Source organism: Scylla paramamosain, chromosome 1, assembly GCF_035594125.1.
Source record: "Scylla paramamosain isolate STU-SP2022 chromosome 1, ASM3559412v1, whole genome shotgun sequence".
Taxonomy (NCBI): domain Eukaryota; kingdom Metazoa; phylum Arthropoda; class Malacostraca; order Decapoda; family Portunidae; genus Scylla; species Scylla paramamosain.
The window spans coordinates 5,068,679-5,074,678 of NC_087151.1; the positions used below are offsets into that span (position 1 = coordinate 5,068,679).

A 6,000-nucleotide genomic window follows, 5' to 3' on the forward strand; every position below is an offset into this window, starting at 1 on the left:
CGCGAAATAAAACAACAAAAGAAAATTGAAAGCATAAAACAAAAATGCATCCGCGAAATTGGGCACGTTCAAAGCATAATGAATAAAACAAAACAAAGAAAAGAAAGAATCAAACGCGCTACGCAGGAGGAGAAGGAACGAGTGACTGAACGACTCAATAAATAAACAGGACACGAACCAGTTCATTTATAAGCGACACCGACGAGGACGAGAAGGAGGCAAGGTGACGGAGCAGACGAAGACGACAACGGTGAAAAAAAAATATAAAAAAGAAAATGTGATGTACGTATGCATATATATATATATATATATATCAAACACAAGTGAATATGAAATAATGCACTAACTAAGCAGGCGAGGCAAAAGCAGAAAGCAGGGAAGGAAGCAGCTGTGAGTTGATGAAAGAAGGAGGAGGAAGAAGAGGAAGAGGCGCGACACAAAACTGCAGCCACACATAAATAGACGAAAAGAAAAGACAATAGCGAGCTAAGAGCATTCTCCGCTTTATTCAGGCCGCAGCGCAGAGGACGATAGCGAAGGAACGCGGAAGACACCACCAGTAATAATAATAATGATAGTGATAATAAGAATAGTGATATAAATAATAATGCTGATAGTAATGATAATGGCGGTAAAAACGGGAATATTTTGCGCTGATTTACGTGAAAAACTCGCGAAAGCCTGATTGATTTACGGTGTTGGGCCGCTTTGTTGAACCAGCGGAGGAGGAGGAGAGGAGGAGGAGGAGGAGGAGGAGGAGGAGGAGGAGGAGGAGGAGGAGGATGAGGGCGGGAGGCGGGCGCGATTTGGTCATGTTTAGGAATCAGGTTTCATTTTACCGCAAAAAAAGAGAAAACGCGACTCAGAATTAAAAGTGATGAACGAGTGTCTGTCTCACGCGTACACACACACACACACACACACACACACACACACACACACACACACACACACACACACAGACACACCCAGGGTCACAAGCACAACAGGACACGAGAACAGAGGAAGGAGGAACGGAGGGGGGTCGAAGGAAGGAGGCAGACGCGGAGAGGGAGGGAAGAAACGGGAGGGAGAAGGGCAGGAAAGAGAAGGAAGGAGGAAGGAAGGAGCAAGAAAGAGAAAAACACGAGGGAAGGTAATGCAATACTCGAGTGGAGATGAAATACAACTAACGAACACACACACACACACACACACACACACACACGGTATATAAGTGAGAGTAAGATTTTTCTCCTACTAAGTCACTCTCTCTCCCTCTCCCTCTCTCTTCCTCCACCTCCTCCTCCCCTCGGGCGACCACGGACACTCGATCCTTCATTAGAGCACTGTTAGATATCGATCCGGAGTCATTACCACCCCAGAGAGAGAGAGAGAGAGAGAGAGAGAGAGAGAGAGAGAGAGAGAGAGAGAGATTGTTACCAGTAAAAAAAAGAGAAAAGAAAAAAGTTACGTACATGTGTGAGTGTGTGTGTGTGTGTGTGTGTGTGTGCGTAGCTCGAGTTGCAAGTGTAGGCGTATGCGCGTGTGATCTTTTTTCCTTCTTTCTTTTTTTTTTCTTTTATTTTTTTCCTTCTTCATTCTCGCTCGCTCTCTTAATGTTTAGATGTGTATTTTGCCGCATCTCATCCTTGCCTCCTCCTCCTCCTCCTCCTCCTCCCTCACTCACGTCTCCTCTTCTAGTTTCCGCTTCATTTTTAGTTCTCCTTTCCTTTACTACACACGCTTTAAAATCTTCCTTAGTCCCTTAGCTACTGCCTCTCCATTTCCTTCTCTTCTCCTCCTTTACCTTCCTCCTTCACTTACTAGTACGGAGAGAGAGAGAGAGAGAGAGAGAGAGAGAGAGAGAGAGAGAGAGAGAGAGAGAGAGAGAGAGAGAGAGAGAGAGAGAGAGAGAGAGAGAGAGAGAGAGAGAGAGAGAGAGAGAGAGAGAGAGATACAGAACCCTTGATTTCCACCCAAGACGCTTCACTACACCCAAAAATACCTTCATGTGTACCTGCAGAGGAGGCACCGGGAAGCACACCTCGTCCGAATCCAATTAGCCACACCTACACCCAGCACGGAGGAGAGAGTATACCTGTGTACTTGCAACTTTCCCACTAACACTAAACATCCCACTGCCATCCGCACCTCACTACACCAGTCTCTCTCTCTCTCTCTCTCTCTCTCTCTCTCTCTCTCTCTCTCTCTCTTTCTCGCTCTACACATACATACATACATACATACACGCACCACCTGCCCCAATTTTCCTGACAAGCTTGGATATTTTTGGGGGAGGTTCCCGCGCCATGCAGGTAACGCACGCAGCTTCAGGTAAGCACACACGCACACACACACACACACACAGACACACACACATACACACACACACACGTCGATGCTCTAATGTGTGTGTTGCTTCCTGTCCCGTCCCTCAGTTACTCCGCGACATCTTCCTTACTACTCACACTACTTACTCCAGGTCCGCCCCCGCCCCGCCGCCACACACACCTCACTTTTTTGTTTCCTCTCACAGGTACACTCACATCACACACTTCAGTCCCTTTAAAGATGACCTCCCAGAAACACTTCGCATCCTGAGAGAGAGAGAGAGAGAGAGAGAGAGAGAGAGAGAGAGAGAGAGAGAGAGAGAGAGAGAGAGAGAGAGAGAGAGAGAGAGAGAGAGAGAGGATAAAGATAGAATGGTGAAGAAATGTATATACAAGAGGCAGAGCAGTAAGTAGTAAGAGTGGGGTGGTCGAGGCCCCGCCCTGGCCACCACACCTGGCTAATGAGTGGCCCGTCACCCTGGCTGGGATGCACCGTGGCCTACCTGGTGATGCAAATATTTATAACTAATCGCAGGTTTTTGCACCCCAACTTGCTTATTTTCGCTCCACGGAGGGGAGGAAGCCTGAAACGGTCGCCGCAAAAGCAGAGCAACTTGGGGCGTCGTGTCGCTGTACTTCAAGCAGCAGCAGGAGTCGTGTTGCCGTGTCGCCAGCCCCCAACTGCACCACACACGCTCCGCCGCGGGGCACCAGCGCCCCGCGGAGACACACCCGTCCGCACGTCACATCACTTGTAACAAATCCAGAATGTTTATATATAAACGTTTTTTAGCGTTGCATACGTGGTCGCGAGGGCGTGGGTGCGGCACCTGCCGGGGGTCGCCGCCCCACGCCCACCACCACCACTACCACTACCACCACCACCACCACCACCATCACATCAGCCCACGTTAAGACACGCTATTTCCGGTGCCGCTTCCTCGGCATCCTGGAGACTCACCGCAATTTATGGTCACATAAATCGGTCTCGGCCGATGGGTAATTCGGAGGAAACTTGGTCGAGAGGCGGCGGGGCGGCGGCGTCGGGCGGCGGTAGCGTCGCCTTCCGCCCGCGCTCACCTTCCCCCGGGCACTTGCCAGGCCACCCGCGGCGCCCACCACGCCAGCAGGTTAGCAGGGACCCAAGGGCATCCTGCTGGGTGTGCAGGGGCGGTCGGCAGGGAGACCGAAGCAGCAGGAGGCCCGGGCGGCGGCGGACATGATGGGGCGGCTCGCGGCACTGCTGGCCACCTCCGCCCCATCGCCAAGGTGCCAAACTTAGCCGATGCCGAGTATGTTTGATAGGCGCGTGCCACAACCAGGGCGAGTGCCAAGAGGCAGCAGTGGCCCTGTTGTTGGTGTAGGGTCGGGCTGTGCCTGCAAGTCCGGCCGCTGGTCAGCCCAGGTGAGCACCTTACCTGTGTGACACTCCGCCTCCGTCGGCCCCGCGCCGTCCGGGTTGTGCGTCGCTCCGCTGTAAACAATGTGTGGTCCTGCTGGTGGTGCAGCACAGAGCGCTGGTGTAGCACGTCAACACATAGTGTGTCGTCGGGCGTGTCGCGGCACAGAGTGAGCTCCGTGTGTGAGTGTGCAGCCCGCGAACAATGCGCGCAGCCGCCCCCGTGTTGTTCCACAGCCAATGCCGGCCACACTGAGTATTCTTACGGATTCCCGTCAGTGGCGGGCGCCGCTGCGCGTGACGTCACCGCACTGTTCCCCCATAACAAAACGTGGCGGCGCGCAGCCAATCAGCGCGCGCGGGGCCACAATGGCCGACCAATAGGGAGACGCCTCCCCCGCGGCGACCAACCATTGTCCGGATAACAATGGAGCCCACAACAACGGGGGCTGGACCACAATGCCGACACCCACAATTGGTCCGTCGGAGCAGGTACAGCAGCCAACGAAAATTGCCGGCCGTCCCCCTCGCTCCCCGCCAAGAAAAAGCCACGCATCGTGGAATTTTGTGGTCGCGAATTGGCAAGGCGGGGCGCCGCCGGGTTTTAAGCCCCCACCTAACTAATGTGTATTTTTCCGTAGAAATGGCAGTGGTGAGGCGGCGGGCGAGCGGCGCCCCAGCCTCCCGCGCCGCCATTGGTTCCCCTCACACCTCTTCCTCCCCCTCCCCTCCCTCGTCCACCACCGCCTCCTCCTCCTTCAGCCTTGCTCTTCCTCCTCTCGTCCTTACCGCTTCCCTCACGGAGTACTCGCCGCCTCGCGCCTCACCTCCCGGGCCTCCTCCTCCTCACGGCCGGACGCTGTGTGAGGCGGGAGGAAACTCTTTAAATTTGTGTATTGATTTTCCTGCCCAGTGGGAGGTGAGGGCGAGAGGACGACTTCTGCTGGGGGAGGGAAGGCCAGGGGCATTGTCTTGAGCCCTTCATCCGGCCGTGACGCAACAGGTTTTACGAGGAACAAGTTAACGCTGAACAAAAGAACGAAGTTATGGAGAACACCGCTGTTACCGCGCCGCTAACGCCACGCGGACACTACTAGTCCACCGCGTTACCGCTCACACACACACACACACACACACACACCTAAAGCCTCGCAACGCCTCCCCTCCACACCTTCACTCTACGCCACCACCAACACCAACACCAACATGACACCAGCCACGAGGGACATTCACTGGCTCTCCACAAAGATTTTTTCCCCTCCGAGAAAAATGTTATTCATGTCAACACCGTACTCATTCACCTCTACACTCCCTCACGCACACACACACACACACACACACACACACACACACACACACACAGAAAGAATGAAAGAACGATACAAAGTCTGATAAAAAGGAAAGGAGAAAGAGAGAGAGAGAGAGAGAGAGAGAGAGAGAGAGAGAGAGAGAGAGAGAGAGAGAGAGAGAGAGAGAGAGAGAGAGAGAGAGAGAGAGAGAGAGAGAGAGAGAGAGAGAGAGAGAGAGAGAGAGAGAGAGAGAGAGAGAGAGAGAGAGAGAGAGAGAGAGAGAGAGAGAGAGAGAGAGAGAGAGAGAGAGAGAGAGTACAATTGCTGGCGTAGGACACCACCCCTTTAGTTTCCTCTGCTTAAAGGGACGTAGAGAATAGGAATTACAGAGAGAGAGAGAGAGAGAGAGAGAGAGAGAGAGAGAGAGAGAGAGAGAGAGAGAGAGAGAGAGAGAGAGAGAGAGAGAGAGAGGAACGTTAACAATTTCCAGAGAATGTATACCTCTTGCTCACCATCGTATTATAACCACAAGCGTCACCTCCCGTACAACAAGTTCCTGTCGCTACACTCCTGACTCCCCTAGCGTCAAACGGGAGCCTGCAGTGAGGGCATCGGACACCTCACCATAACAGCGCGGCAACTTTCTGGAGTACTTAGCAATGTTGTGATCTGTGACCAATACTTGCATCTAATTGTATCTTATTGCCTCAACGATATGTATTTTATTTTCTCTTTTTTGTCATTTTATCTCTGAAGATCACTTTTTTTGTCTTTCCTTTTGCATTTTGTTCAGAGAGAGAGAGAGAGAGAGAGAGAGAGAGAGAGAGAGAGAGAGAGAGAGAGAGAGAGAGAGAGAGAGAGAGAGAGAGAAACGCGCTAGCCGTATCGAATTTAACGAATCACTTTTCCGCAATATTTCAAAAGCTGGCGTTCGATTAGACAAGGAAGAGACGGCAAAAGAAAAAAAGAAAGAAAGAAAGAAAGAAAGAAATGAATAAAG

At 52.1% G+C, this 6,000-nt stretch overlaps 1 protein-coding gene across 1 annotated transcript in view; it reads right to left on the reverse strand.

Annotated features, from left to right (window-relative positions):
* The window catches only part of LOC135092495 (alpha-protein kinase 1-like), a 65,836-nt gene extending 61,520 nt beyond the window's left edge, over nt 1–4,316 (reverse strand). The window contains exon 1 of the mRNA XM_063991271.1: nt 3,731–4,316. The gene's annotated coding sequence lies outside the window, so the exon portion shown is untranslated. The remainder of the gene's footprint in view (nt 1–3,730) is intronic.
* Nucleotides 4,317–6,000: the final 1,684 nt, after the last annotated feature.